Source organism: Bos grunniens, chromosome 10, assembly GCF_055505025.1.
Source record: "Bos grunniens cultivar Pamir isolate PY7600 chromosome 10, Bosgru_T2T1.0, whole genome shotgun sequence".
NCBI classification, from domain to species: domain Eukaryota; kingdom Metazoa; phylum Chordata; class Mammalia; order Artiodactyla; family Bovidae; genus Bos; species Bos grunniens.
In genome coordinates, this window is record NC_141174.1 from 61,560,945 (window position 1) to 61,582,223 (window position 21,279).

General features: G+C 38.3%; 1 protein-coding gene and 1 long non-coding RNA gene across 4 annotated transcripts in view; one reads left to right on the forward strand and one right to left on the reverse strand.

The window, feature by feature from the left end:
* Positions 1-21,279, forward strand: part of LOC147364665 (uncharacterized) — a 523,181-nt gene that overhangs the window by 480,097 nt on the left and 21,805 nt on the right. The gene's annotated exons all lie outside the window — the stretch shown is intronic.
* The window catches only part of LOC147364666 (uncharacterized), a 193,185-nt gene continuing 189,843 nt past the window's right edge, over positions 17,938-21,279 (reverse strand). The window contains exons 2-3 of the long non-coding RNA XR_015134842.1: positions 20,669-20,753; positions 17,938-18,092 (exon numbers count right to left, since the gene is read on the reverse strand). This is a non-coding gene — a long non-coding RNA (uncharacterized LOC147364666). The remainder of the gene's footprint in view (positions 18,093-20,668; positions 20,754-21,279) is intronic.

Here is a 21,279-nt window from a genome sequence, read left to right on the forward strand (position 1 = left end):
ATATTCTTGACTTCTTTGTCATAAATTAATTCACCATATATGTATGAGTTTTTGTTCTGTTCCATTGATTCATGTATGTTTTTATGGTAATATTATCATATTGTTTTGATTACTATGGCTTAATAGTATAGTTTGAAATCAGGGAGTGTGATGCCTCCAGCTTTGTTCTTCTCTCTCAAGATCGCTTTGGCTGTTGAGGGTAGTTTGTGGTCTCAACAAATTCTAGGATTATTTTGTTCTCTTTCTGTGAAAAATGCCATTTGAATGTTGATAGGGATTACATTGAATCTGTAGATTCCTTTGGGCAGCATGGGCACTTTAATAATACTAATTATTCCAATCAATTATAATGGAATATCTTTCCATATATTTGTTTTTTCTTCAGTTTCTTTCATTAGTGCCTTACAGTTTTTGGTGTCTTTCACTTAATTGGTTAAATTTATGCCTAGATATTTTATTATTTTTGATACAAATAAAAATGGGATTGTTTTCTTAATTTCTTTTTCTGATAGTATATTATTAAATAGTATATAGAATTGTGACTGGTTTTTGTATATAGGTTTTATATCCTGCAACTTTATGGATTTTGTTTATTGGTTCTGCCACATTTTTAAGAGTCTTCAGCGATTTTTTTTTTTCCTATGTAATATCATGTAATCTGCAAATGGCTACTGTTGTACTACTTCTTCTCTGATTCGGATGCCTTTTATTTCTTTTTCTTGCCTAAATTCTCTGGATAGGACTTTCAATATAATGTTGAATAAAAAAGACAAGAGTAAGCAAACTGAGAAAATAAAAAAAGTATCCAGATAAAAAGTACATGTTACATTTAACAGTAAGAGTAATGGCTGACCTTGAATAAAAATGAAACCAGAAAACAATAAAACAACATCCCTGAAGAAAAACAATAACAAAAGTAGAATTCTGTATCCTGCAAAGGTATGTTCCCAAAACACAGACAAATAAAGCTATTTTCAGGCAAAAAATAAAAAAAATAAAAAGCAATTTGTCATGAGATTCACACTACAAAATACTAAAGAAAGGCAAAGACCCCTAAATAGGCACTGTGAACTGCAGGAATAAGTGAGTAGTACTGAAAAGTGTAAGACATAAATAGACTGATTTTTAAATGTTTGAAAGACTTCTGCTTTTATATAACAATGTTTTGTTATCACCATCACTGTGATATCCAGGTCATGATTCTGTCATGATGAGATTCTGTTTGGTCATCTCAGTGTCACTCTTTATCGGGCGGTGATGTTAAATTACAGCTTTTGGGCATGGTCAAGGGAACCCTGGGAGACCTCATCGACTCAGGCTTCTCTGTGAACTCGATGATGTGGTCCGCAAAAGCAATAAATGGGGGAGCTCTCCACTGCTGCATGGTTATAAGTAAGCCCAAGAAAACTGCCAAAATGAACTGCAGCTTCTTGTGGAACCAGTGGTTGGTGCTGTTGAGTTTGCCACTGACCCCAGGTAGCATTTGGCACCATATATTGCGGTTCATGGGCTTCCCCAGTAGAGCTAGTTGTATAGAACCCGCCTGCCAATGCAGGAGACATGAGACATGGGTTTCTATTCCTGGGTCGGGAGGCTCTCCTGGAGGAGAAAATGGCAACCCTCTCCAGTATTCTTGCCTGGGAAATTCCAGGTGCTGTGTGCCTTGGCTCAGGAATTGCAGTGAATGGAGGTGAGGAAGCTATGGCCTCTTTGTTCTCTTGCAGTAATGCGGTCCTCATCTCTAGTTGCACAAAGACCTGATCTTTTAGGGATGTGATATACATCCAACTCAAAAATCTGGTACTTGTGCACCATGCTATATCTATAGGTAGCGTTTCCATTTTGCTGAAATTGATGACAATAATATTATGAAATTTATAACCTGGAGAAGCAAAATGGCTGACAATAACCATACAAAGAGCAGTGGGTGAAAAATTAGAAGTATACAATTTTATGTTGGCTATATGAAATTATTAATTGGTTAAATATTAACAAGTTGTACTACATTAAATAAAGGATATATGATGAAATCTCATATATTAACCAGAAATCTCACAGATTAACCAAATCTCATAGATTAACCAGTTAATAATTATTTAAAAAGTATAACTAGAAAGTCAATAGAAAAGATAAAGTGAAATAATAGAAAAGATAGAATGGATAATATACTATACTAGAGAAAGGGAGAATAGAGGAAAAGCAAGTAAAAATAAACAGAGGGCACAAATAGAAAACAAATAACAAAATGATGAACTTTAACCTGGTTATATTAGTAATGACTTACACAAGTAATTTGCAATCACTTATTACCTCCAAAATTAATAGTTAATCATTGAATTTAAATAATGGCTTTGAATCATAAGTTATGATATATTTATCCAGTGTAGTACTGAGGTATTTCAGTGTGTTGAAGGACAACAAGATATTGCAATGTTATTTTCAGTCCTTCCTTAAAGGAGGAAAAATGATTTTAATTATCCTTAAAGTTCTTGTATGTAAAGTAAAAGATTAGCCTGAAATTGTTTTACTCTCTAAAATTAAAAATTCTAAGGCCATAAATTTTACTATAAAGACTTGGCTACATTATGAATAAATATTATTCTAATCATGCACCCTGTATATTCTACTACAAAATCTGTTGGATACAATAATGTTGTGTGAAAAGTTTTTATCCATTCAGACTTTGTTAAAAATTAAAAATAGTTACGTTTACATATGCAAATTCAGAACTAAAACTTTTTAAAGAAACGTCACATAAGACGTAAGTACTTTATTTTTGAAATATATTTGACATATAACATTGTGTAAACTTAAGATGTACAGCGTTAATTTGATACATTTATATATTGCAATATGACTGTCATTATAGAGAGCATTGACACCTCTATCACTTTACATAAGTATTGTTTCATTTGGTGGTTAGAATCATTAAGATCTAGTCTCTTAGCAAGCTTGATGACTAAATACAGTATTGTTGACTATATTCATTATACTCTGCATTAGATCTGTAGGACTTATTTTTGACTCAATGCAAGTTTGTAACTTAAATGTGTGCGCTATCCTCCCACTCTTATTCCTCATAGCAATCATTTTACTTTCTGTTTTTAAGAGTTTGGCTTTTTTATAGTCCACATATAGGTGAAGTCATATAGCACTTGCCCCTTTCTATCTCTCTCAGCATACAATGCTCAAGATCCATCAGTGTTATCACAAGTGGAAGGATGTCCTTCTTTTTCATGACTGAAAAATATTCCATTGCATAATTCTACCACATCTTCTTTATCCACTCATCCATTGATGGGCACTTAGGATGTTTCAAGAACTTTTCTTGTTGTTGTTCAGTCAGTCAGTCATGTCCGACTCTTCATGACACCATGAGCAGCAGGATACCAGGCTTCTCTGTCCTTCACCATCTCCCAGAACTTGCTCAAAATCATGTCCATTGACTCAACGATGCCATACAACCATCTCATCCTCTGTCATCCCCTTCTCCTCCTGCCTTCAATCTTTCCTAGCATCAGGGTCTTTTCCAATAATTTGGCTCTTTGCATCAAGTAGTCAAAGTATCAGAGCTTTAGCATCAGGCCTTTCATGAATATTCAGGGTTGATTACCTTTAGGACTGATTGGTTTGATCTCCTTGCAGTTCAAGGGACTCTCAAGAGTCTTCTCCAATACCACAGTTCAAAAGCATCAATTCTTTGGCACTCAGCCTTCTTTATGGTCCAATTCTCACACCCATACATGATTACTGGAAAACCCATTGCTTTGACTGTACAGACCTTGGTTCACAAAAGTAAGTCTCTGCTTTTTATATGCTGTTTAGGTTTGTCATAGCTTTTCATAGAAGGAGCAAGTGTCTATTAATTTCATGGCTGCTGTCACCATCTGTAGTGATTTTGGAGCCCAAGAAAATAAAGTCTGTCACTGTTTCCATTGTTTCCCCATCTATTTGGCATGAAGTGATGGGACCAGATGCCATGATCTTAGTTTTCTGAGTGTTGAGTTTTAAGCCAACTTTTTCAATCTCCTCTTTCACTTTCCAAAGAGGCTCTTTAGTTCTTCACTTTCTGCCATAAGGGTGGTGTCATCTGTGTATCTAAGGTTATTTATATTTCTCCTGGCAATCTTGATTCCAGTATGTGATTCATCCAGCCTGGCATTTTGCATGATGTTCTCTGCATAGAAGTTAAATAAACAGGGTGATAATATACAGCCTTGACATACTCCTTTCCCAATTTTGAACCAGCCTCTTTTTCTATGTCCAGTTCTAACTATTGCTTCTTGACCTGCATACTGGTTTCTCAGGAGGCAGGTAAAGTGGCCTGGTATTCCCATCACATTAAGAATTTTCCACAGTTAGTTGTGATCCACACAGAGAAAGGCTTTAGAATAGTGAATGAAGCAGACGTTTTTCTGGAATTCTCTTGAGAATTTTACATCTTGAGCTTTTACATCTGGAAGTTCTCAGTTCACGTACTGCTGAAGCCTAGCTTGGAGGATTTGGAGCATGACTCTGCTCTCATATGAAATGAATGCAGCTATGCAGTAGTTTTAACATTCTTTGGTATTGGCCTTCTTTGGGACTTGAATGAAAATTGACCTTTTCCAGTCCTGTGGCCACCGCTGAGTTTTCCACATTTACTGACATTTTGAGTGCAGCACTTTCACAGCATCATCTTTTAAGATTTGAAATAGCCTAGATGGAATTCCATCATCTCCACTAGCTTTGTTCATATTCATAGTGATGCTTCCTAAGGCCCATTTGTCTTCACACCCCAGGATGTCTGGCTCTAGGTGAGTGATCACACCATCATGGTTATCCAGGTCATTAAGATCTTTTCTGTACAGTTCTTCTGTGTATTCTTGCCATTTCTTAATATCTTCTGCTTCTGTTAAGTCCATACCATTTCTGTCCTGTATTGTGCCTATTTTTGCATGAAATGTTCCCTTGGTGTCTCTAGTTTTCTTGAAGTATTCTCTAGTCTTTCCCATTCTATTTTTCCCCTCTATTTCTTTGCATTATTCACTTAAGAAGGCTGTTTCCTTATCTCTCCTTGATCTTCTTTGGAACTCTGCATTCAGATGGGTATAGCTTTCCTTTTCTCCTTTGCCTTTCACTTCTCTTCTTTTCTCAACTATTTGTAAGTCTTCCTCAGATAACTATTTTGCCTTTTTGCCTTTCTTTTTCTTAAGGATGGTTTTGATTGCTGTCTCCCGTACAATTTCATGGACCTCTGTCCGTAGTTCTTCAGGCACTCTAGCAGACCTAATTCCTTGAATCTATTTGTCACTTCCTCTGGATAATCAAGGGATTTGATTTAGGTCATACATGAATGGCCTAGTAGTTTTCCCTACTTTCTTAAATTTAAGTCTGAATTTTGCAATAAGGTGTTCATGACCTGAGCCACAGTTAGCTCTCAGTTTGTTTTTCCTGACTGTATAGAGATTCTCCATCTTTGGCTGCACAGAATATAATCAATCTGATTTTGGTATTGGCCATCTGGTGATGTCCATGTGTAGAATCATCTCTTGTATTGTTGAAAGAGGGTGTTTACTATGACCAGTGCGTTCTCTTGGCAAAACTCTATTAGCCTTTGCCCTGCTTCATTTTGTACTCCAAGGCCAAACTTGCCTATTACTCCAGGTATCTCTTGACTTCCTTCTTTTGCATTCCAGTCTCCTATGATGAAAAGGACATCTTTTCTTTTCCAGAACTTGGCAATTTGGAATAAAGCTTCAGTAAACACATGCATGCATATGTCTTTTCAATGTCCTGTTTTCATATCATTTGGATATATACCTTGAAATGGAATTTCTGGATCATATGGAAGCTTTATTTTTAATTTTTTAAAGTATCTCCATATTGTTTTCCATATTTGTTGAACCAATTTACATTCCCACTAACAGTGTAGAAGGCTGCTCTATTATCCATATTTTCACCATTATCTCTTGTCTTCTTGATGATAGCTATTCTAGTAGTTGTGGGGCTATATCTTATTGTGGTTTTGATTTGCATTTTCCTGATGAATTAGTGATGTTTCTTTGGGATAATGTCTATTTAGTTTCTCTGCCTATTTTTAAATTGGATTGTTTGTGGTTTTTATTGAGCTGTATAAATTCATAAGTATTCTATATATTAGCTCCTTATCTGATATGTGGTTTGCAAAAATTTCTCCTGTTCTGTAGGTTGACGTTTTATTTTGTGTAGTGTTTGTTTTCTTGTGCAGGAGCTTCAAGTTTGATGTCAGCTTATTTGTTTCTTTTTTCTTTTGTTATTTGTGCTTTTGGCATTGCACTCAGAAAAACACTGCCAAGACCAGCGTCAAGGTAATGCTTTCTTATATTTTCTTTTAGGACTTATGGTATCAGGTCTTATGTTTAAGTCTTTAATCCATTTAAATTAGTTTCTGTTTGTGGTGGAATATAGGGGCAAGTTTCATTCTTCTGCATGTATTTATCCAGTTTTCCCATTACCATTTGGTGAAGAGGTGAAACTATTCTTTCTTCATCGGTGTTCTTGGCTCTTTGTTGCGATCAGAATAAAATGGATTTTTATCTATGGGACGTTTTGTGTAAGCCTCTGTCTCTGTGAAATTAGATGAAACAGTTGCCTATCCAAGTCTTGAAGGTGTGTCGTTATGTGGGAGCCTCCCTATACAGTTGTCGTTTCCCCAGAGGCTTTAGTGGGAGAGATTTAAAGTGAGCACAAGTCATGTTATTCTCCCAGGGTGTGCTGGCTGCTATCAAATTAGTGGGAGGTGTGGCCTGAGGTAGAAGGACTAGAGTCAGAGTCAGAAGTGAACTGTTGCTTCCTCTCTTCTCAAAGGCCAGCACCATCTTCTAAGGGGCAGGGGCAAGTCCTAAGTTGCTGGAGCAGAAGCCCTGAGGGTCTCGTCTAAGCTCACTCCATTCCCTCTAAGTGTGTGCTCTCCTTCCTCCTAGCACTGGCATCTTGGTCCCAGAAGGAAGAAGAGCTGGAGCAAGAGGAGCCATAGTTGGTTCCAGGTGTGGTCTGGGCCACACACTGGGGCAGTCCCAGCACAGCAGAGTTCCAAACCACTGCCAGTCTGCCACTCCCATGATCACCAGTCATGGCTGCTTTCACCCTATTCAGATGTCAATGAAGGGTCCAAGCTGGCTCCAATCCTCACAGCTATATACCTCCTTGGCAAAAGCCTTGTCCTACTGTGGCTGCACTGCAGAGCAAGAGAGGCCAGGGCAGGTGCTTAGCCTGGGCTGGGACATGCACAAGGGCAGTCATAGGAACCCACACAACCTGGTCAGAATCCTTCAATTCTGCTTCTCTGCCTTGTTTTGGAAATAAGCAAGCATATGTGTGTTCTTCTCAAGCAGAGTCAAGGTTTCTTATAGCTGTTAGTCTCATTGATTTCTCAGACCAGCTAAGGGGACTCAACTTCCTTGTGCCAGACTGTAGGGCTGCAGTGCCGAGTTATGTGGCTCAAACCACTCACCCCCAGGGAAGAACACTGACCTGTGTAATTTCCCTTCTCTTTTGTGCCCTGTCCTGGGGATATAGGTCTTGACCTGATCACCTCTCTTCCCTTTCTTCCTGACTCCATGTGGAACTTTCTTACAGTCCTGGTTGTGTAAGTCTTTCTGTTAGTCTCCAGTTTGTTTTCAATGAGAATTACCCCACAGGTAGATGTAGTTTTGATGTGTGCATGGGGGAAGGTGAGCTCTGAGTCCCCCACTCTGCCATCTCGATCTTTTCTCTAGGAAATCTACTGATTTTCTATCTGGATGATCCATCCATTGCTAACAGTGGGGTATAGAAGTTCTCTACCCTTATTGTATTGTTTTCTGTTTTTCCCTTTAGGTAAGTTGTGTGTGTGTGTGTGTATGTGTGTGTGTGTGTGTGTGTGTGTGTGTGTGCTCAGTTTTGTCCAACTCTTTGCAACCTACGAACTGTAACCCATCAGACTCCTCTATCCATAGGATTTTCCAGGCAAGAGTACTAGAGTGGGTTGCCATTTCCTACTCCAGAGGATCTTCCAGACTAAGAGATTGAACCCATATCTCTTGTGTCTCCTGCACTGGCAGGCAAATTCTTTACCACTAATACCAGATACCTGGGAAGCCCCTTAGGTATGTTCAGTTCAGTTCAGTTCAGTCGCTCAGTCATGTCTGACTCTTTGCGACCCCATGAACTGCAGCATGCCAGGACTTCCTGTCCATCACCAACTCCCGGAGTCCCCCTAAACCCATGTCCATCGAGTCAGTGATGCCATCAAACCATCTCATCCTCTGTTGTCCCCTTCTCCTCCTGCCCCCAATCCCTCCCAGCATCAGGGTCTTTTCGAATGAGTCAACTCTTCGCATCAGGTGGCCAAAGTATTGGAGTTTCAGCTTCAACATCAGTCCTTCCAATGAACACCCAGGACTGATCTTTAGGATGGACTGGTTGGATCTCCTTGCAGTCCAAGGACTCTAAAGGGTCTTCTCCAACACCACACTTCAAAAGCATCAATTCTTTGGCTCTCAGCTTTCTTTATAGTCCAACTCTCACATCCATACATGACCACTGGAAAAACCATAGCCTTGACTAGATGGACCTTTGTTGGCAAAGTAATGTCTCTGCTTTTTAATATGCTGTCTAGGTTGGTCATAACTTTCCTTCCAAGAAGTAAGTGTCTTTTAATTTCATGGCTGCAATCACCATCTGCAGTGATTTTGGAGCCCAGAAAAATAAAGTCAGCCACTGTTTCCCCATCTATTTGCCATGAAGTGATGAGACCATATGCTATGATCTTAGTTTTCTGAATGTTGAGCTTTAAGCCAACTTTTTCACTCTCCTCTTTCACTTTCATCCAGAGGCTCTTTAGTTCTTCTTCACTTTCTGCCATAAGGGTGGTGTCATCTGCATATCTCAGGTTATTGACATTTCTCCCAGCAATCTTGATTCCAGCTTGTGCTTCTTCCAGCCCAGAATTTCTCATGATGTACTCTGCATATAAGTTAAATAAGCAGCGTGACAATATACCGCATTGACATACTTCTTTTCCTATTTGGAACCAGTCTGTTGTTCCATGTCCAGTTCTAACTGTTGCTTCCTGACCTGCATACAGGTTTCTCAAGAGGCAGGTCAGGTGGTCTGGTATTCCCATCTCTTTCAGAATTTCCCACAGTTTATTGTGATCCACACAGTCAAAGGCTTTGGTATAGTCAATAAAGCAGAAATAGATTAGGTATGTTAACAATTGCTTAATATACTTAGGTACTCTAATATGGATGTTTATATATTTATGATTATACTATCTTCTTGATGTATTGACCTCTTTATAATTATATAATTACATTCTCTGTCTCTTGTTACCATTTTTGGCTTGAAGTCTGTTTTGTCTTACACGTTCTTTTGGTTTCCACTTAGATGGATTATCTTCTTCCCTCTCAACTTTGAACTTATGTCTGTCTATATGGATGAAATCAATGCTTTGTAGACAACATAGTTGGGTTTTATTTTTGTTATTCATCCAGGCACACCTTTAGATTGGTGAACTTAATCCATGGTACAGGGAGGCTTGGCACGCTGCAGTCCATGGGGTCGCAAAGAGTTGGAGACGACTTAACCACCAAACAACAACCAACAGCAATAAGCACTTTCTATTGCCTTCTGGTTATTATGAGGCTTACATGATAAAAGGCTTAAAACCTCACATAGATAAAAGTCCATCTTATGCTGGTAGCAACTTACTTTCATTCTTCAATAAAGATTCCAGCCCCTTACTTCTCCTTTTTTATATTTTCAGTGTCATGATTTTTTTAATGTTGTGAATTCATTAAAAAATTGTAGTAGTATAGTTATTTTTAATGCTCTTCTCCTTAAGCTTTATAGTGTAGTAAATGGGTTAATACACCATTCTAAGTGTTTATTTTTCATCTTCACCAGCAGTGTGTACTTTCATATGTTTTTATGTCTCTGATTAGCTTCTTTTCAGTTCAGCTTGAAGAACTCCTTTTAGAATTTCTTCCAAGAAATGTTGCTGCTGCTAAGTCATTTCAGTCGTGTCCAACTCTGTGCGACCCCATAGATTGCAGCCCACCAGGCTCCTCCGTCCCTGGGATTCTCCAGGCAAGAACACTGGAGTGGGTTGCCATTTCCTTCTCCAATGCATGAAAGTGAAAAGTGAAAGTGAAGTCCTTCAGTCATGTCCGACTCCTAGCAACCCCATGGACTGCAGCCTACCAGACTCCTCTGTCTATGGGATTGTCCAGTCAAGAGTACTGGAGTGGTTTGCCATTGCCTTCTCTGGCAAGAAATGTTGAGAGGTAGGGAATTCTCTCAACCTCTATTTCTCCCTAATATTATAAGAATAACACTGCCAAATAAAGTATTTTTTATGGCAATTTTTATATTTCCACACTTTGAATATGTCATTCCATTCTCTCTTTTTCTGTAGAGTTTCTGCTTGGAAGTCTGATATGAGCCTAATGGGGGTTCCTTTGTAGAGGTCTGTTTTTTCCCTACCTGCTTTTAAAATTCTTTATCATTGGTTTTTGACAATTTCATTATAATGTGTCCAGGAAATGATCTTTTTGCATTGAAATACCAGTTCTATTAGCTTCGTGAACTTGTATATTCCAATTCTGTCCACGGTTAGGGAAGTTCTCAGCTATTATTTCTTTAAATAAACTCTCTGCCCCCTTTCCCTTTTTTTTTTTTTTTTTTCTTCTGGTACACCACTTATTCTTATATTTGCCTTCTTGGTCAAATCTGATAGCTCTTATGGGATTTGTTCACTTTTTAAAAGTGTAAAGTTCACCTTTGGAACTGCATTATTTCTGTATTTCTATCCTTCAAGTCATTCTTCTTTCCTCTATCTGCCTGCCTTGTTACTTATGCTCTTCATGCACTCTTCATTTATTGAATTCTTTAGCTCCAGAATTTTTTTTTTTTATAATTTTAATCTCTTTGGTAAAGAACTCCTTCTGTTCATTAATCTTATTCCCGAGTTTTCTTATAGTTCAGTAAATTTCTTCATAACAGCGATTTTGACTTTTTTTATTAGATTACAGTATTCTGTGTTTGTGATCCCACAAAGGTCCATCTAGTCAAGGCTATGGTTTTTCCAGTGGTCATGTATGGATGTGAGAGCTGGACTGTGAAGAAACCTGAGCGCCAAAGAATTGATGCTTTTGAACTGTGGTGTTGGAGAAGACTCTTGAGATTCCCTTGGACTGCAAGGAGATCCAACCAGTCCATCCTAAAGATCAGTCCTGGGTGTTCCTGGGTGGAAGGGGCACACAGAACTGGCAGCAGAGTGAATGGAGGTATGGGCTTGGCACCTGAGGCTTTGAGGATTGCCCACAAATTTAGTAGAGGGCCCTGCAGTGGAGACCTAGGTTCCATTCCCGGTAGGGAAGATCTCCTGGAGAAGGGAACGGCTATCCAATCCAGTGTTCTTGCCTGGAGAATTCCATGGACAGAGGAGCCTGGCAGGCTGCGGTTCACGGGGTGGCAAAGAGTCAGGCACAACTGAGTGACTCTCACTAGTAGAGAGATCTTCCAGCAGGACATGCCTAGAGGTCCATGGGCAGATCCCCTGCTGAAATCTCAAGGGAGAGAGAATATTCCTTTAGTGCCTTAATTAAAGGTCGTCTCGGATTCCTTCCTTTTCTTCTCCCTCCCCGCAGTCACTGAGCGCCCCCTCGTGGAGGGAAAAGGATCCCTCCATCTGTATCCGGAACAACTGGGAGAGCTAGGTGGTTGCTCAACACTGACTTTCCACCTACTCTGCCAAGGAGGTGGCCTCTGATGTAGAGGTGCTGACTTGCTGAGTTCCTCTGTCCTCTGCTTGAAAACTTGTCTTTATTCCTCTCAAATGGCAGGCCACATCCCCCTGTCTGGCAGGCTGGGCCTGAGACCAATTTTCTCTCATCTGTGGCTATCCACACAGTTTTGCTCTCTCCCTGTTCTCTTTTTTTTCTTGATGGACAAGAGTGGAGATAGGGCAGGCTCACTGTTTCGCAGGATCTATCACCCCACTGAGGTCTTATCTGCCCAGCTTTGGAAGCACAGGTGGGTAGAACACCCCGGCTGTTCTGTTAAAACAAGCAGAGGACTTAGGTTTGGTTATGGATGTCCAATTAGTTACAAATCTAAAGAGAGAGGAAGAAAGGCAAATGATGCAGGGTGCCATCATGCTGTGGACAAAAATGACTAGTCTTTGAATTTTATGAAACACTGTTTTCTTCACTTTGTATAATGGAAAAACATGAGAAATAAACCTAATTAATTTTTCTATTATATTAAACAAAAGGGCTTCAAGGGGCTTCCCAGGTGGCCCAGTGGTAAAGAACCTACTTGCCAATGCAGGAAGGAGACAAAATAGATGCAGCTCAGGAAGATCCCATGGAGAAGAAAATGGCAACTCACTCCAGTATTCTTGCCCAGGAAATCCCATGAACAGAGGAGCCTGTCAGGCTACCATCCAGGGGGTCACAAACAGCTGGACACGACTGAGCCCTCACACAACAAAGGACTTCAAAGGTTAAAGGCAGCAGGTGACATTTCTGCTCTATAATATAAATGAACCTCTCTCAAGTTTTCTGACACTTGATGGAAAACTATGTGCCAGTAAAACCCTTCTCTAAAACATCCCTTGCCTTAAATGATCAGAAAGTGGATGAGTTTTTGATGTATTTGTGGGGAGGCTGGTGATCTCCCTGTCTTATTCTTCTGCCATCTTCTTCCGTCTCCCAGAAACTGGATTTGAATTAGATGCCCCAGAATGACCTAGGTGAGTTCAGAATGCTAGGAAACAGAGAGGTCATGAGAGACGAAGTATGTGAAAGCAAGGCAAGTGACCTGTGGCTGCCACCACGTAGAACTGGGCGCGAGCAGCCTCACAGCACCGTGCTTACCATGGGGAACTCAGTTAACTGCTCCAAGAGAACCACTTCTGTGGCTGGGAGTGACTCCTTTATTCATTACTCTACGGGTTCCTCCTCAGCTGCTGAGTTCAGATGTCCTGAAAAGATTATAGGAAAATAAACACTGTTTCTAAAGCTAACATCATTCCTATGCTGAGAATAGAAAAGCTGGGGCTATATATGTATTTTTTATTAACTTATGAAAGTGGCACTAAAATTAATAAAATAACTGGAGAACAAAAAATTACTTGTTAGAAGGCCTAACTAGTCTATCATGAGGTGAAATAAATGATAAACCTTTGAAATCTCACAACTATTAGGATTTGCCACAGACATTTTCATTGGATATTCCCTCTAGATATTTACATTTAGCTGGTATTTTATGTCATTTTCCAAAAAGGAAGTATTCTAGAAACTGATAATGAACTATAAATTTATGATAATTTTTATAGCATTTACTTAGAAGAAAAGTAACTACCTACATGTTCATAATTATTCAGACACTTTAATTGATTTTATTTTGAAATATTACTTTTAAAAATGTTAAAAGCTAATATACTTGTTTCTGAATATTTCTTGAAAAAATAAATTCACATATTTGGGTACTTTAAAATGCAAATTTATTGTTTTGACTCTAATGGAACATTTTAATAATGAAATATCTTTTATTATAATATTTGCATTTTGAAGAAAAAAGTAGATGAGCATTTTTTTCACAAAGTCTATTTCATATGTAGACTATAAACCAGTATATTCTGGAAAAGTTTGAAGTAATTCAAGGGTGTTAAGAATCCTATTACTATAATATTTTCAAGTAACTCATGGATCATGTGTGGCCTATCCTTTTCAGTACTATATCTTGATGGCTTGGTTATTTTGTATATATGTAATTTTATTTATTTATTTATTTGGCTGTGCTGGGTCTTCATTGCTTAAGGGCTTTTCTCTAGCTGCTGTGGGCAGGGGCTGCTCTGGAGTTGCAGTACACAGGCTTCTCATTATGGTGGCTTCTCTTGTCATGGAGCACTGGCTCAATAGTGGTGGTGCACGGGATTAGCTGCTTCATGGCATGTGGGGCTTCCCTGGTGGCTCAACCAGCTTGATCCCTAGGTTGGGAAGATCCCCAGAGAAGGAAATAACCCACTCCAGTATTCGTGCCTGGGAAATCCCATGGACAGAGGAGCCTGGCAGATGGCAGGCCATGGGGTTGTGAAAGGGTCGGACACGACTCAGTGACTAGACAACAACGTGGGGTCTTACCGGACCAGTGATTGAACTCATGTCTCCCGCACTGGCCAGCAGATTCTTTACCACTGAGCCAATAGGGAAGGCCTTGGTTTGGTTATTTTTAGTTCAGCCATGGAATTATGCCTGAAACTGCGGGAGAGTGTTGTCTAGGCAATTCAGAAGGTGGCTTAAGAGTAAAAGGAAGTGTTAATTGGGGCTCCTTAAGATGCCTGGACAATTATTAGGACACTGAATGGGGAGGGAAATGAATACTTTTCTGAGATAGTATTATGGTCTTTAACATGGGTGAGGGAGTTCTCAAAACCAAACACCGTTTCTTTAGCTAATCATTGGACAATGTGTGCTTCAGTGTTTGTTTGTTATTGTTCGGTTTCTCCTACAGGTTTACTGAAAGCTAGTTAGAAAAATGATCTAGACAGAGGTACATGGCAAGAGTCTCTTTGATCAATAGCAGCTTGTCTGAAAATAACTTTCAGTTCTGTTCAGTAGCTCAGTCGTGTCCGACTCTTTGCGACCCCATGAATCGCAGCATGCCAGGCTTCCCTATCCATCACCATCTCCCGGAGTTCACCCAAACTCATGTCTATCGAGTCAGTGATGCCATCCAGCCATGTCATCCTCTGTCGTCCCCTTCTCCTCCTGCCCCCCATCCCTCCCAGCATCAGAGTCTTTTCCAATGAGTCGATTCTTCACATGAGGTGGCCAAAGTATTGGAGTTTCAGCTTTAGCATCAGTCCTTCCAAAGAACACCCAGGACTGATCTCCTTTAGAAAGGACTGGTAGGATCTCCTTGCAGTCCAAGGGACTCTCAAGAGTCTTCTCCAACACCACAGTTCAAAAGCATCCATTCTTCGGCACTCAGCTTTCTTCACAGTCCAACTCTCACATCCATACATAACTACTGGAAAAACCATAGCCTTGACTAAATGGACCTTTGTTGGCAAAGTAATGTCTCTGCTTTTGAATATGCTATCTAGGTTGGTTATAACTTTCCTTCCAAGGAGTAAGCGACTTTGAATTTCATGGCTGCAATCACCAACTACAGTGATTTTGGAGTCTAAAAAAATAAGTCTGACACTGTTTCCACTGTTTCCCCATCTATTTCCCATGAAGTGTTGGGACCAAATGCCATGATCTTAGTTTTCTGAATATTGAGCTTCAAGCCAACTTTTTCACGCTCCTCTTTCACTTTCATCAAGAGGCTTTTAAGTTCCTCTTCACTTTCTGCCATAAGGGTGGTGTCATCTGCATATCTGAAGTTATTAATATTTCTCCCAGCAATCTTGATTCCAGCTTGTGCTTCTTCCAGCCCAGCATTTTTCATGACATACTCTGCATATAAGTTAAATAAGCAGGGTGACAATATACAGCCTTGACGTACTCCTTTTCTTATTTGGAACCAGTCCGCTGTTCCATGTCCAGTTCTAACTGTTGCTTCCTGACCTGCATACAGGTTTCTCAAGAGGCAGGTCAGGTGGTCTGGTATTCCCATCTCTTTCAGAATTTTCCACAGTTTATTGTGATCCACACAGTCAAAGGCTTTGGTATAGTCAATAAAGCAGAAATAACTTTAATATCCCAAATTATAATAAAGGTCACTTTGTGCAATTGAAGGAATTTATAGCCAATTTTAAGGAGGATGGGAAAGGGGAAAAGAATAAACCCTTGTTTTTTATCAATAGAAAAAATATTTGTGGAGAAAATTAAGAGACCAGAGAGAGAACATGGAAGATATGTGGAATTTGTGTGAATAGCGCAAGAGACTAGTTTTACCATCCAGGGACCAGCCCTCTGCTCACATATTCATGATGGCCTGTGGTAGGGAGGGGACTTTGTTTTGAATAACCAACTTTAAAAACGAACCCATATATAAAACTATGTAACAATATACCTATATAAAAGCTGAGAAAATATGACCAAAAATAAACTTAATACTATAAAGCCAGAGGTAGGATTAGTACACAAATATACCTTATCAAGCCCTAGAGTTCATAGTTGCTAGAGGTGAGTAATAGATTGGTGCTGTACTTCTTAGTGGTGAAAAAAGGAAAGAAAATTACAGTGTCCAAGGAGTAAAAACCACACCGTTCATCAGAATAAGCATCACTGCTATTGAAATTGGAAACTGAGAGTAAGCAGCCAATGAAGGATGTCATTAATAGGTCTCTAATAAAGGTGGTATCAAGTTTCAACTGAGTGATTCTTACATTGACCTGAAATGCAAGCCATATGCCAGGTAAATCAGTAAATAAAATTTAAAAGGCAAGAAAACAATGTTACCTATCTAAGCAACTTTCTGATTATCTGGGCTGATCTAAGGATAAAATAATAATAATAATAATAAAAGCCTGTCCCTTAGCTCCAGAGAAGGCAATGGCACCCCACTCCAGTACTCTTGCCCGGAAAACCCCATGGACGGAGGAGCCTGGTGGGCTGTAGTCCATAGGGTCCCTGAGGGTCGGACACGACTGAGCGACTTTACTTTCACTTTTCACTTTCATGCATTGGAGAAGGAAATGGCAACCCACTCCAGTATTCTTGCCTGGAGAATCCCAGGGATGGGGGAGCCTGGTGGGCTGCCATCTATGGGGTCGCAGAGAGTCGGACACGACTGAAGTGACTTAGCAGCAGTCCCTTAGCTCAGGGTTATCTGTCCTTCAGTCACATAAGTACTTGTTAACTTGCAGATCCCAGGACATTAAATATGTTCTGTGAACCACAGATCACCTCAAACATGACTTAAGGCAAACTTTAATATGTATTCTATGAGTTCAGAGTATATTCAGCTGAAAGTGTGAAAAACCTAACATCACAGATTTAAGCAAGGAGTGTCACTCTAGTAACAAACACGTTAAGAGGGAAGACACTCTTCGTCCATGTCACCAAGGGCCTAAGCCATTCTGTCTTCTTGCTTTGCAAGCTTTAGCATGTAGCTTTTGCCCTCTTGATCACAAAAATTTCCCTGTTACCTTCGATGTGTCAGATTCAAGCAGCAAAAATGAGAAATGCAAAGGAGTAAAGGAAGATGCAGACTTTTTCTGTCCTTTTGAAAAAAATTTTTCCAAGAAGTCTTACCTTGTTATATTGTCATAATTCCTTTTCCATCTCATTCATTTGAACTAAGTGAACTAGTCATTCACTGACTACTGCTAGAAGCAAAAAGAGACTGAGACGCTGTACATTTTAAAGAAATGTTGCTGTTCAAAAGAAAAAGTGGATTTCTATTCATAAGGGAGATGGAAAGAACGGATATTTGTTGGCAACCAGCGGTGTCTGTCATATATATCATTTATTGCAGTCAAGATTTTTGGAGAAATGGTCATCTGAGAGATCAGAGTTATATTTTGTATCAAGAAAATGCAGTGCAGTTATGCTACATTGCCAAGTAAGGTACTGAATGTGTAACTCAACAGAGAAGAGTGCTTGTATCTTTTCATGAAAGTAAATAAGCCTCACCAGTGCATAGGCTTAATATGTGACCACTGCCCAAAATTATACCAAAGAAATACTTGTGTGTATAGTAGTAGCATGTGTCAGAAAGTAACCATGGTTGTGTTATAACACACTTAGAGTTAATATGTCAAGATATTCAGTAAATGATCTATTCATCAAATATGTTTTTGTATTTTATATACATATAAAGCATACAGCAGGTATTAGGAGTGATACAGAGGGAAAAAGACTTTACATAAAGTATGACTGTTTGCTAGGAGAGATCATTTTTATGTATAAGTAGCAATTAAAATAGATGGAATATGATAATATACCAGCATATATTAGGAATGTCCTGACAAAATTGTATACAAGTTTATTTATTTCCTTCAGGGGAATGGAAACAATGGAACTTAGGAGGAGAGGTAGAAGAGTGTGATGGTTTGCCAAATTTGGAGCTAGAAATCCTGATTCAGTTTCTAGGTCAGCCACTCTTCATCTGTGTGATCCTACAGATATCTGGAGATAAAAAAGACTGTGAGGCTGGGTTTTTTTTTTTTTTTGTAATCGGTACAACATATCAGCTATATCTTTAACAACAATGCTATTATGGTTCTTTTAGTCCTCAAAAAGGTGTAAATGAAAATTTATTCTGTTAATTTGATACTAGATGTTTCAAAGAAATATTTCTCCTCATAAATAAATGTAGTGAGACCATGCTAGGTTATTTTCCGTTTGAACCTTTTTGTACTTTTATAATCTAGGTATCTTGTTGCACAGAACCCAGGAAATAGTTAACATTTTAGGAGAAAAATAACATGAAGATGTAAAATATAACAATATATAATGAATTCTTGTTTATTTAAGTCTTCAGTTAAGTTTGAATAGACACATCCTTCTGAAAAAATTCAACATTACTATTATATAACATGTGGCAGGTTGAACAGTAGGCAAACGCAAAAGCCCTATTGGTTATTCCCTGATATTTGATTGCAAGATATCCTTAATAATCTGCACAAACCTTTCAATATAAATATTTGCTTCAGTATGGTGAAAATTCTGCACATTGAGTTAAACACATTCATCTGAAGCTTTCTTGTGGAAACATAACTGGTATAGAATAGTTTAAGATTGAATGCAGTTGAAGTAGAAGCATCTTAAAAATATTTTGAAAAGCCTACCAACATGTTAAGAAGAGTTTTGCAATTTTAATACTTTGAGTGAGGTTACTTACTCATTAAAAGGTTTTAAAACAGTTTTGCAATTTTAATACTTTGAGTAAGGTTACTTACTCATTAAAAGGTTGACGACTTTAATATGGTAAAGACATTAATCATTCCTAAGTACAGTTTTTGTTACGTTTTATATATAACAATCAATCATAGTTTTAGCTAATATCTTCCAGGAACAGTTAATTTCCTATGTGTACTCCAAGCACTGTCTCCAGGAATAGAAATCTATTTTCAATGAAAATGCACCATTTATGCACAGATAATTCAGTAATGTGTCACCTCTGGAATTCTCATAATGGGTCTCCATACAAGAAAAAAAAAGAACAACAGCAATCTTCAATTAAAACTATTTTTGATCACCTTAGATGAGATGATTTGAGAATGACCAGTGCTAATTACCAGTGGTGACGAATTTGATCAAATTCAAGTTTTGTGAGGAACTTTCATCCATAAAGAAATAATTCATTCATCAAAATCAATGTCTCAGTGTCACTCTGAGCAGCACTTGCTGTTAAAACCAGAACAATGACTGGAGCTCACCAGGATGGTGTAACATGAACATTTTGTTCCATTAAATGTTCAAGTGTTTCCAACAATAGTTCTCTTAGGGTTAAAGACATTTTATAGTTCTCTCATTTAAAAAATGTTTTTGAGCAGTTACTATATCTAGGGTATGGTACTACACTCTGTCTTCACTGGAACTGTTTGATGGTCATGACCAGAGAAAATAACATCAAACTCCTGCTTTAAATTTTCATTGCACTGCTGAATCCCAAAGGTTGGTAGTTTACAGCTTCTGATATCTTTCCCTAGGATGAAGACTTTGCATATTTATTCTGTTACTGACTAATTGCTCCATAATAGTTTTATAAAATCCCATTTCTGAATTTGACAAGAGGCTTCTCTAAGAAGCTATGATACATAATTATTAAAAGTGAATATGATCTCATCCACTTGTAATAGTGATAATGTTCTAAACTACACCCAAGGGCTTTTCTCTTTTGGCATTTTATGTGATAATCCTTTTCTTTATTTCACCTAGAATTTTTATCTGCCTTGGAATTGGCTGGATGTTAAAGGTTGAGAAAACAGTCATTATGGGTAAATGCAAAAATAAAGAGAAAGATATCCAGTTTTGTTATTTAAAGCAGAATTTTGCAGTAAGAAACACATCTTGAAGCCCAAAATGAAAAAACAAAACAAAACAAAACAAAATAGGCTTTCCTGAATTCTCTTAGATTTCTTTTACTATCTCACAAATCTTAAGTAGAGGGTGGGATGATTTGAGAGAATAGCATTGGAACATGTATATTATCATATGTGAAACAGATCGCCAGTCCAGGTTCAATGCATGAGGGTGCTCAGGGATGGGATGGGGAGGGAGGTGGGAGGGGGGTTCAGGATGGGGAACACACGTACACTCATGACTGATTCATGTAAATGTATGGCAAAAACCACTACAATATTGTAAAGTAATTAGCCTCCAATTAAAATAAATAAATTAAAAAAATGAAACTGTAATTTGAATTCTTCAGAATGTTGAGAGGATATCTTTTTGTTTGTTAAAACTAAATTTGTTGTATTAGATAAAAGAAAGGAATAATGCTGAGGATATAAAAACCTAAAGCTTGACCCTTCCATCTCTAGGGGTTTGTAGGAAAAAGTAAACAGGATAGAAAAGAGGAAGGAGATCAAACAGGTAAGGCACCGATCTCTCTAGGATCCGAACCTCAAGTTGGTAGGGACACTTTGGAAATACCCAGATTAGTATGGGGGCGGGGGTGAGAACATGTGACCTTTGGCGTGCTTCAATCCAGGAGATGCCCTATCCACGGTGCCTTCCCATATCAACATTTTACTCACCAACCAAGCCATACATTCAGGGAAATCTTCCCACTGACATTTCAACCATGGGGGGAAAATCAGAAATCTGTATCTTCTTGCTTATCTAGGACAAGATGAAGTATCTCTTTAAGAAGACTTTGTTTCTAAAATAATGTTTATATAAAACAAGTGTGTAAATATACAAATCATTATGCTACAGTTTCTTATACTAGGTTATATCTTCAATAAATCTTTGTTGATATTATACAAATTCAGTTAGTTGATTCACAGTCACATAAATTTTGTAGTATTAAATGTTTAGATAACACAGAATTCTGGCTGTACTTGAGAGTAATAGTCACTGAATTTCCTTACATCAATGTTAGTAATCTTTCTCTTATTATAGGATTTGCAAGGTTATCATTTTCTACATACAGAGGCTTAAAAACAATGACAATGAAAATTTAAATTAAACACCCCAAAGAGATGGCTTTTGGTGATCTGTGTGGGTGTAAAATCCACTATAAAAATATTATCTATTTAATTTTGTTTTGTGAAGTGAGATTGCATTTTTCTCCTATCTTTCGTGTTTCATGAGCAATTCACATTGTTTAAAGACAAAAAGAGAAGATTAGGAATCTTTTTTTTTT